This window comes from Nicotiana tabacum, chromosome 23 (assembly GCF_000715075.1).
Source record: "Nicotiana tabacum cultivar K326 chromosome 23, ASM71507v2, whole genome shotgun sequence".
NCBI classification, from domain to species: Eukaryota; Viridiplantae; Streptophyta; class Magnoliopsida; order Solanales; family Solanaceae; genus Nicotiana; species Nicotiana tabacum.
Window position 1 is genome coordinate 113,991,658 of NC_134102.1, and position 12,190 is coordinate 114,003,847.

The following is a 12,190-nucleotide window of genomic DNA, read 5'->3' on the forward strand; positions in this document are numbered from 1 at the left end:
ATAATTCGATTCGATGCGCGATTCGTAATTTCGGCGTTGTTTGACATGGTTTGAAGCCTCGACTAAGTTCGTATTGTATTTTGACACGTGTTGGTATATTTGGTTGAGGTTCCGAGGGCTTCGGGTTGATTTCGGAAGGTTAAGGGATCAATTCGGGCATGAAGATAAGCTGCTGGAATTTTCTGGGCAGCAACATGAACAGTGATTCGTAGAAGCATGAACAATGATTCGCAGAAGCGTGAACAGTGATTCGCAGATGCATGAACAGTACCGCGGGTGCATGAACAGTACCGCAGTTGTGTGAACAGTAACCGTAGGTGCGAATCTGGGCAGAATGTTAAGGACCAAAAATTAGTCATTTTGCCATTTTCGTTTTTGGATTTTTGGAGCTCGGATTTGGGAGATTCTGGAGGAATTTTTTACAAGCTTGGTTGGGGTAAGTGTTCTATATCGTAAAGTTTTCTATATCCTAAAGTTTTTATATTTCATGAATCCATGATTATATTCATCATTTAATTCAGATTCAAATGGAAGAAATCAAGATTTTTGTAAAATCTTCCAAAAACGAAAATTTAAGATTTGGAGGTTGAGTTGTTATCGGAATTTGATAAAATTGGTATGGTTGAACTCGTATCAGAATGGGAGGTTCGGATTTCATGAAAATTATGTCGGGTTCCGAAGGGCAGGCCCCACATTGACTTTTGTTGACTTTTTGAAAAATAAATTTTTAAGTCGACACATTATTATCCGGAATTGTTTTTGATGAATTTTAATGAAGTTATACAATTAATTTGGTTAGATTTGAGCGGTCCGGAGGTCAATTCAAGCAAGAAGACGATTTTGGAATATCAACATAACTTCAAAAGGGCAAGTGTCTTGCTTAACCTCGAGTGGAGGAATTTTTCCTTAGGTATTGAGTCTTATGTGTAATTTGTGTAATTAAAAATCATGTATGCGAGGTGATGAGTACGTACTTAGTTTATATGTGCAAATTTTATTGAGTTAAAGTCTTGAACATATTGTGTAGTAAATTGGATAATTGTTGGCATATATTTAATCATCTATTTGTCGTACCTAAATTCTTGTTGTTGAATCTGTTGTTATATGATAATTTGATATGATTGTTATTTGATTATTTATGAAATATTGTGAATTTGCTGGTTTGATAATTATTAGAATTTAATTTTATTTTGAATTCTTCCCTCTACAATTAATTAATTAAATGAGCTTAAGAAGAGGTGATTATATAATTATTGAAAAATTTGGAGTTAATGAAGGCTTTGCTTTATGTTGAGTAATTTATATCTCTATTAATTATTTTTGGGTGTTATATACATTGTGTGGAGCCTTAGGCTATTTGTTGTGAAATTAATTAATTTTGTTATATATTTGTAATTTGGTTGTGGCTATTAGGAAAATTGTGATATGAATTTGATTTTTGTCATGTTGTTGTGATCATTTTCCATGTAAATTATTATGTTGTGTGAGTTATTATTTTGGAGAGATAAGGGTGACATTTCACCATTGATATTATGTGGGTATAAGGGTGACATTTCATTGTTGTTGTGCTTGTTGGAATATTGTCTGGGCGGAGCGATAAGGGTGGCTATAGGAGTGATAAGGGTGGCAATAGGAGCGATAAATGTGGCTATTGATATTGTCTGGGTGGAGCGATAAGGGTGGCTATAGGAGCGATAAGGGCGGTAATAGGAGTGATAATGGTGGTTATTGTCAGGGACAATATGTGATGATGTGGTGTTGTGGTGTTGATAATTTTCATGTGATGTTGTGATTTTCTTGTGTTTATTTTTATACTTTGTGCAATTTGTCTTATTGTTGGTAAATTGATAACAATCTGATTTATGTTGAACTTGAGAGCATGTGGCCATTGCCACGCAGATTATAAAATGAAATATGGGCATGAGGTGCCGTGAGTAAATAATAAAGATATTTGGAATGTGAATTGTCCGTGCAGTTTGTGATGTGAAATGTGGGCACGAGGTTCTGTGATAAAATGATAATGATAATTGGCACGTGAATTGTCCGTGCAGTTATGATATGAAATGAGGGCACGAAGTGCTGGGGAAATATGATTATTTAATTATGAGCACGAGGTGCCGTGAAAATATGAAAATGGGTTGAGACCCGTATTTATGAAAAATATAAAAAATGGGCTGAGACCCATCTTGTTTTTATGATTATGAAATGAGGTGTCACATGGTGACTTTTTAATTGAAATAATTATATTCAAAATATTTATTTGGAAGGAGTTTTATTCAAAAAGAATTATATGAAAGAATTGTATTTGAAAGATATTTATTTGAGAAAATTATATTTGAAAAGATTTATTGAAAGAATTATATTTGAAAAGTAATTATTTGAGAAAATTATATCTGAAAGAGAGTTATCTGGAGGAATTATATGTGAAAGACATTTATTTGAAGAGCTTGATTTAATTGGGTGTAATTGTATTTATTAATTGTTGAGTAATATTAATGATATTCTTGTTATCTGTTGTGCATATCACTGGTTGTTTTATCCAGCCCTTATTGTTATTGCTTCCTATTATTCTGTATATTATATTGCACATGTTATTAGACTAGTGCGTGTCTTGACTGTACCTCGTCTCTACTCCACTGAGGTTAGTCTTGATACTTACTGGGAACCGACCGTGGTGTACTCATACTACACTTCTGCACATTTTTGTGCAGAGTCAGGTATTGGAGATATCGAACTTGAGCAGAGTTAAAGAGGGATCGTAAGGATTCAAGGTAGAGCTGCTTGGTCATCGCAGTCCCTTGGAGACTTTTCATTTTATTGTACTGTTAATTTGTAATCAAACAGTATTGTATATTCGGTCCTCGTGATCATTCCATGTATTCAGTTAGAGTTCGTGACTCGGTACTACCAGTCTTGGGAGGTTGTATATTCATATTTATTTCGCTGTTAGTTTTAGTTACTTATTCAATTAAAATAATGGCTTCAAAATGTAATTGAAATCGGCTTACCTAGTCTTAGAGACTAGGTGCCATCACGAAGCATGTGGTGGAATTTTGGGTCGTGACAATATTATAATAAATATTAACTATTTTACGCTTACAAATGTGTGTAGAATCATGTGATGGAGTGGAATTTCAAGATAGAGTATAATGTCAAGATCAGGAAAATCCAAAAGAGAGAAGTGTAACAGAAATAATTTGTAAATATGGAGTGCAATCTCAGGATGTAGAAAATCTATTGGGAACAAGTATACGTGATATTCTATGCAAATGTGTAGAAGGAACATACGATCTATCTACACCTCTCTCTCTTAAAGACAAATTTGGAAATCAAAATTATGCTAATCAAGGTTAGATGAAATTTTTATGACCTGATGCATGTTAGTTTTAGTAAACTATTAGTAACAAGTATTAATTGTAAATGTTACAGAATCTTCTGAAGTTGCAAGAAAAGAAGATGGAGTGCAATCTTAAGATAAATATGCTGAAGGAACATACGATATCTCAAATCCGTCAGTTCTTAAAGAAATAGCAGAAGATAGGGTGGACAACATAGGTATTAAGTTCTTTCTTTGAAAAATTAGATTATTTTGAACATATACAAAAGGAAATGGTGGCAGAAGTAAAATTATGTTCTTTCAGCTGTTTTGCTACTTAGATTTTTGTGTATGTATTTGAGAGTCAGAAATTTTGCACAAGTGGATTTGAGAGTCGGAAATTTTCACCTAGTTTACTCTCAACAAGGCTGCATTCTTGCATGATTTGTAAATTTTCCCCTTCTTAATTATTGTAGTTTTGCTTGCAGAGCAAATTAAAAGAAAGGGAGATGGAGTGGAACATCAAGATGAGGAAATTTACAAAGATAGAAGTGGAGGACAATCTCAAGACATAGAAAATACCCAAGGAACAAGCATAAGTGAGATTGTTTGTAGATGTATAGAAGGAACATATGATATCTCTACACCTCTCTCTCTTAAAGACAATTTTGGAAGTCAAAATAATGATTTAACTGGCATGATCCTGACAGTTGCAAAAGGTTCGACGATATTTTGTTTGATCTTATACATGTTAGTTTTAGTCAAAGATTAGTAACAAGTACTAATTATGTTAGTTCTTGTAAATCTATGCAGAATCTTGTGAACTTGCAAGCGAAGAACATGGAGAACAGTTGCAAGATAAAGAAAATGCAATGGATGGAACAAGCATAAGCAATATTTTAGCTCCATTGCCTGTTAAGAAATACAAGAATACAGGGTGGCCAACGCAGGTATTAAATTCAGTTCTTCAGGTTAAATTCCAGAAGTTAAGTATATTTTGGAGAATTGTGTCCTTAATATTAGATTCATACTTCAAATTGTCAGGACATTTCAAAAATTATGTCCAGATTTTTAGTTTCTTCATTTGACAATTTATCCTAGAATTGAGGTCTAGCAGCAAACTAATGTATATGTAGTGTTGCTTGTAGAGCAAAACAAAAATGCAGTCCTTAACCAATATACAAGGAAAAGGAAGAGAGATGGTATTGGTTTTGATGGTCAAACATTTGCTATTCTTACTCCTACTCCTCCGACTATACAAACGAGTATTGATGAGGGTTTGTCCATGGATGTTGAAGGAAATTGTAACACTCCGGAAATATTTTGAAGCACTTAAGTGCTAGTAAGAAAGTTGATGTGCGCTAATTATATTATTTTGTGTGTAGATAAGGGATATTAATATGATGAATATTAATTGAATATGATAATTAGTGTACGAGGCATATTATAAGGGATGTGGGGTCTCAGGAGAGCCCTAAGTCCAAGTCAAATTGGAAATTTCATAATAGACTAAAGTTTCAAGTAAGTTCGCACAAGACCTATTTTCAAATGAGCATACCTCTCATGATACTAAGTGTTATATGGTGTATTATCTGTCAAATAAAAGATCTTTGAGTCTAGTTTCTAACTCTTCAAAACGTTCATCATTTGGACATTCCTACAAGAAGTTATGACCAAATTACCAAAAGCTGTAAAAATGCAATTTTGCGACCAATTCTGCGATCGCAGAATAGTTATACGATCGCGAAACTGCTTCTGCGATCGCAAACTGGTCGCAGAATAGACTAGAACAGCCTAGTTCTGGGCACCAATTTTGCGATCAATTGTGTGGCCCGCAGACCCATTCTGCGGTCCATTATGCGACCGCAGACCTGATTTCGGATGGTTAATTTTTCTATTTTCATAACCCGACCCCATTTTGATAAAAAGACTTTGGGGCTTATTTTGGGGTAATTATCTGATGATTTTAGAGAGAAGTGAGAGTTTTATAGAGAGAGGAAGTAGATGAAGTGTCTTGTTCATCAAATTCTTTTTCAAGCGTTGAAATCCAACAAGAAATCCCTCGCGTCTTCATCAAAGAGGTAAGGTTCCATACCCTAGTTTTAAATTTCGGGATTTGGATTAAAAGTAGGTCATAAGAAGTATGATTCTTGGGTGTGAAAGTATTATGTATACATGTATGGATTTATTATGAAAATATGAGTATGAATCAAGTATTGGAACTCATGGTATAGTGATTGGAAGCCGTAAATTCTCAATTTAAATGAATACCCATTGTAGAGATTGAAAAATGATTATTTGATGGAATTTTATTGGTTGGGGGAGAATGGTTGGTCACACATATGATGTTAGGATTATATGTTGTTAAAGAATGATGATGGGATGAATTGTTGGTAAATGATGGTAGTTGGAAGAACTAATTCTATGGTTAAAAAATGTATAAATGTATGCCCACCAGGTGTTTGGTAAATTGTCTAAATAGACTAAACTATGAAATTGGTTACTAATGTTGGTCCCATTGGATGTTGATATTATATATTGAAGTTGCTTAGTATAGTAGATCGTTGTAGTACCATTAAGGGGTGAATTTCAGTTTCGGATCGTTGGTATTGAATTGAGGAGACAAGAAGGCATTCAGAGGTAGATACGCGCGGAATTGAATTTCCTGAGTATTGATTAGCTTGCTTGACATTGGGTTCGTCTTGTTTGAGGTAATTAATACTTTTAAACTTGGAGCTGAGGGTATGAACACTGAATATACGTGTTATGTGATTTGGTTGGAGGTGACGCACATGCTAGGTGACGGGCATGTGGGCGTGTACCGTTGAAATTATGACGTAATTGATTTCGTGGAATTTTATAGTAAACTAATCTTGGCATTTTCCTTGTATTGTCATATGTTAAAGGAATTTGAGCTGAGAATCATGTTAAAATCGTGTTGAGGCTATATGCTAATATTATTGAGACCAATAGAGGTCATATTGTTGTTGAATTTGTTTAAATTGAAATTTGAAACTCAGTCATGTCCATTCATTTATATCATATCTTAGTCTCTGTTGTTATTTATTTATATATCATATCATCATTTTTGGGCTGAGTTTCATGACATTTTATGAGCCCAAGAGACTAGAGAGATTGATGACTGAGTGAGGTCGAGGGTCAGGATGTTTATGGGATCGGGCTGCACGTTGCAACATGTTTTATTGATTTATGCCATGATTGGCTTGTTATAGCGCTTGGGCTAAAGGAGCCCCCCGGAGTCTGTACACACCCCCAGTGAGCGCAGGTACCTACTGAGTGCGAGTGTCGAGCGATTGGGAGGACTGAGTGACTGTGAGGACTGAGTGACTGGGAGGACTGAGTGATTGGGAGGACTGAGTGAAATGATACTCAGAGAGTATGCATATGATTTTATCACTTAGTTGCATCGCATTGACATGCACGTATGACATACATGCATAGAGATGTATTTTCCTCATACTGTACCGTATCACATCATTCATGATTTCTCACACATGTTGACAGATGGGCATAGTGATGCATTTGTTTTACACGGGTTATCTGGAAAGAAAATGAAATATCTCATTTATTATTGAAAGGATTTTTGGAAAAATTATTGTTTTCAAACTTATTCATATTTTTGGAAATTTCGGTAAACGATTTGGGTTTTCAGTGGTGTACTTGAAAGGAAGAACTATTTTTAGAAATCCTGATTTAGCTGAGCATTTTATCTTTGAGTTACTTCTTGTATTATTGCTTTAGGTTGTTATAGACTATTGTGGACTATTGGTTTTGGACCCGACCTGGGTAAAAGCTCGTCACTACTTTCAACCTAAGGTTAGGTTTGTTACTTATTGAGTACATGGGGTCGGTTGTACTCATAATACACTTATGCACCTTGCGTGCAGATGTTGGTTGCTGATGTTGTTGTGTTCGTTGGGATCTGGATCTAAAAATGTACCTGCGCTCCGATTGTAGCTGCCTCTTGTTCATGGTAGCCTTAGATTCATAAAACTCTATTTATGTACTTTTCAAACATATGATGTATTTACTTCATACCAGCTTTGTAAACTCTATTCTTAGAAGCTCATGATTTGTACTACCAGTTCTTGGGGAATGTATAAGGTTAAGATAACTATTTACTTAAATTGCTTTATTAATTTTTATTGGAATTGGTTAGTGGTTAAGTGGCTTACCTAGCGGGTGGGTTAGGTGTCATCATGACTAGTCAGATATTTGAGTCGTGACAAGGTGGTATCAGAACTCTAGGTTCATAGGTTTTACAAGTCATGAGCAAGTGTCTAGTAGAGTCTTGCGGATCGGTATTATGACGTCCATACTTATCTTCGAGAGGCTACAGGGCTTTTAGGATATATATTTCCCATCTTTCTTTCCTTATTGTGCGAAATTGATTCAGCTTAAGATATAACTCTTTGAATTCCTTCCGCGCATTCATATGCTCACATGAGCGCTCGGTAGCAGCTATGCATCACTGGATTATGATTCTATAAACAAGGTTTGTGATGTGTATTCTGTGTTTTAGTAATGAGCCAGTCTGGAGGACTTGAGGCCAGGTTTTGACCGCAGCTTAAGCTCGGTAGCTTCAGTTGTAACTTGTATATTTGGACTCATATGTCCGGTAATATCCCTACGAGTGGGATATGTGGCTCAATGAGCGGTGGAATGGCTTTGTGATGAGTATGATGTAACTGCGGAATGTGTTAAGATGATTTGAATGTGACGAGAAGTGTTTCCTTGGAATGTAAAGGATAGGCCATTTGGTGGTCGATTTTCATTTTGATGTGACGTACAGTCTCGAGTATGAATGTTTTGAAGGATCTTTCACGTTGTTAAATTTTGGAACAAATTAAATTCTCATGTCTTGTTAATGAGTTTGGACACAGATAGACTAAGTGATTGCATAGTAATTGTGACTGTGAAAGGGTATAACAAGAGTGTTGACCCAAAAGGGTCAGCTTATGTTTTAGAACTCGAATCTGCTCTCTTAAGCCTTAATGGTCTCGGTGGATCCGTATCGAACTATGGGACCTGGGCGTATGCCCGGAATCGAATTCGGAGGTCCCTAGCTCAAGTTATGAATTTTTGATGAAAATTAAAAGTGTAAAAATTAATTATTTTTAAGAATTGATTGATGTTTGGCATTGTTAGTACATGGTCCATATTTTGGTTCCGGAGCCCGGTACAGGTTCATTATGATATTTAAGACATGTCTGAGAAATTTGGTGAGAAACGGAGTTGATTTGACGTGATTCGGACCTTCAGTTGAGAAAATAGTAATTTTAAAGTGTTCTTGAGAATTTCATTCGATTTGGTGCTAAATTCGAAGTTCTAGGTGTTATTTTGGCAATTTGATTGTGCAAGCAGGTCCATATGATTTTTTAGACTTGTGTGCATGTTTGGTTTGGAGCCCCGAGGGCTCGGGTGAGTTTCGGATAGGCTACGGGGTGATTTGCACTTAGAAAATCTGAGCTTTTTGTTGCAGCAGCTGTTTTGGTGTGCCCTTCTTCGCGTTCGCGTAGGTAGTGTCGCGAACGCAAAAGATAAAATAGGGGCAGGGGAAATTTCTTCTTCGTGAATGCGAAGCGTTGGGGGTGGTACCCTTCACGAACGCGATCTGTCTCACGCGAACGCGATAGTTTAAGGGACCTGGGGGAGGGGGTCATGTTCTTCTACGCGAACGCGTCCACTGGGTCATGAAAGCGAAGGCTTGGGGCGAGCTGCCTTATGTGAACGCGTACAAGGACTCGCGAACGCTAAGGCCTTAGGCCGCTGTGCATCGCGATCGCGACAGGCCTCTCGCGAACGCGATGAAGGCATGTCCAGTGACTTAAAACAGACTCCAAACACAAGTTTAAGCCATTTCTTCAACATTTTTCAAGAACCAAACGGGTAGTGGCGATTTTCAAGAGTCATTTTCTTCCCCAACATGTTGGTAAGCGATTTTGAACATGTTAGTAAGTGATTCTAAACCATTTTCTTTCAGTTACCCATTACATTTCTTGAATTATCAACCTAAAATCTAGAGTTTCATGGTAGAATTAGGAGTTAGGGTAGAAACTGGGAATTTCGAAAATTTGAGGATTTAGACCCCAATTTGAGGTCGGATTCCAAAATTAATTACATATTCGGGCTCGGAGGTGAATGGGTAAAAGGATTTTGGTTCGAACCTCTAGTTTTGACCAAGCGGGCCCGGGGTCGCTTTTTCGATTTTTTGGAGGAAAATTTGAGAAATTTAATTTATGCAATATAATTGATTCCTTTAGCAATATTTGATATTATGGAGTAATTTTTGAATAGATACGAGTGGTTTGGAGGTGAATTCCAAAGGAAAAGTTGTGATTGAGAATTAAGTGGCCTTCGGAGCGAGGTAAGTGTCGTGTCTAACCCTGACTTGAGGGAATTAAGAGTCTTAGATTACTTGCTAAGTGAAATTCATGTAAGCGGCGCATATGTGAGGTGACGAGTACTTATGCGCCGTCAATTTACCTGCTTCCATGTTTCTCTATTTTTCTTATATTGTCTCATTCCTATGCCAAATTACTACGTGTTATACTAGTGTTGTTCAATTTATCGTTCTTATCATGTTTACGGATTTTCTGGTGATAATTGAGTTTTTATTTCAAAGTTGAGATTGATATTATGGAACCAAATGTTGAAGTAAGGTTCGTACTTGTTATTCTATCTCCCTATTGTTATTTATGCATTGCATTATGGTAAGGGTGAGTATTAATGCACGAAGGGTGATATCGTGGCATATTGTGAGTGTTAATGCACGAAAGGTGATGTCGTGCCATATTGTGAGTGTTAATGTACGAAGGGTGATGCCGTGCCATGATATGAGAGTTAATGCACAAAGGGTGATGCCTTGCCGTTTTTATTAATTTTATGGTGAGATTGAGAGTAAAAGCACGAAGGATGATGTCGTGTATTTTTTTCTTACTGTATTCACTATTTCTGTTGATTCATGATATATTGACTGCTCCGTGATCATTCTATTGTAGTTCTTTATCTTGTATTCCCCTCGCTATGTTTTTCCTCCCGACATTTCCTGTTTAGTTCTTCATTTCTGTTATTTGCATATACACTGTTAAATTGTACAGGTTGATTTGTAGGTGCCTTGCCTTAGCCTCGTCACTACTTCGTCGAGGTTAGGCTCGACACTTACCAGTACATGGGGTCGGTTGTACTGATATTGCACTCAGTACTTTCTGTGCAGATTTTAATACCGGCTCAGGTTGATCGAGATTTTGCTATCGGTCCGCTGTCCGGAGACAAAAGATAGATCTGTCGGCGTTCAAAGACCTTGAAGTCCCCGTCTATCTTTTCTGTTCTACTGTTTCTTTCATTCAGACAGTTGTTTTTATTTCTGACTATTACTTGTAGCAAATTTTGGAATGCTTGTGAATTGTGACTCCAGATCTGGGCGGTAGTAATTAATACAGTTTCATGATATTCCGCACTTATTATATTTCATCTTAGTTAATTATTGTTATTTACTGAATGTAAATAAGGAATTGGTTTAATGATTCTCTAACATTGGCTTGCCTGGCAAGTGAAATGTTAGGCGCCATCACGGTCCCGTCGGTGGAAAATTTCAGGTCATGACAGTTGGTATCAGAGCACTAGGTTGCCTAGGTCTCACGATTCTCGAGCAAGCTTAGTAGAGTCTGGAGGATTGGTACGGAGACGTCTGTGCTTCTCTTCCAGAGGCTATGAAGTTTTGGAACAAGTTTCACTTATATTCTTCTCTGTCGTGAGAATTTGCTTTCTCAATACTGATTGAACTCTTCTACTCTTACTCTCTTGCAGATGGTGAGAACACGTACCACTTCCTTAGTTGGGCAGTAGCCAGATCCTCCAGTGACAGCTCCTACGCGGGGCAGAGGTCGAGGTCGAGGCCGTGCCAGAGGCCGAGGCAGGGGCAGGGCTCAGCCTAGGGCCCGAGCAGCAGCCCCAGCAGTGGAGCCTCAGATAGAGCTTGACGTTGAGGTTCCATCCCAGACTGTTCCTGTCGGACCAGCTCAGGTTCTGGAGGGGTTCATTGCTACCCCAGTACTTCAGGATGTTTTGATCCGTTTGGTGGGCCTTATGGAGAGTGTGGCCCAGACTGGCACATTTCCCATGGCACCAGCAGTCTCTCAGGCTGGAGGAGGAACCTAGACTCCTACCACTCCCGCTTCGGAGCAGACAGCTCCCTGGTATCAGGCTCCAGCAGCTCAGCCAGTCGGATTAGTTTAGCCGGTTATTGCGTCACAGTCGGAGATGGGCCAACTATGTCTTCGGAGGCTTTATGGAGATTGGACAGGTTTACCAAGCTCTTTCCTGTTCACTTCAGTGGTGCTCCTTCAGAGGATCCCCAGGAGTATCTTGACAGCTGCCACGAGGTTCTACGAAACATGGGTATAGCGGAGACCAATGGGGTCGATTTTGCTGCATTTCAGATGACTGGTTCCGCCAAGAAATGGTGGAGTGATTACTTGTTGACCAGACCAGCTGGGTCGCCTGCTCTTACTTGGGACCAGTTCTCTCAGCTCTTCATAGAGAAGTTTCTGCCTATCACATTGAGAGAGGAGTGTCGCCGTCAGTTTGAGCATCTCCAGCAAGGCAGTATGACTGTTACTCAGTATGAGACCCGTTTAGTGGATTTGGCCCGTCATTCCATTCTTTTGCTTCCCACCAAGAGAGAGAGGGTGAGGAGGTTTATTGATGGACTCGCTTAGCCTATCAGATTGCAGATGGCTAAGGAGACTGGGAATGAGATTTCTTTTCAGGTGACTGCTAATGTCATCAGACGAGTCGAAATAGTACTTACTCTAGGAGGTCAGGGGTCTGACAAGAGACCTCGTCATTCCG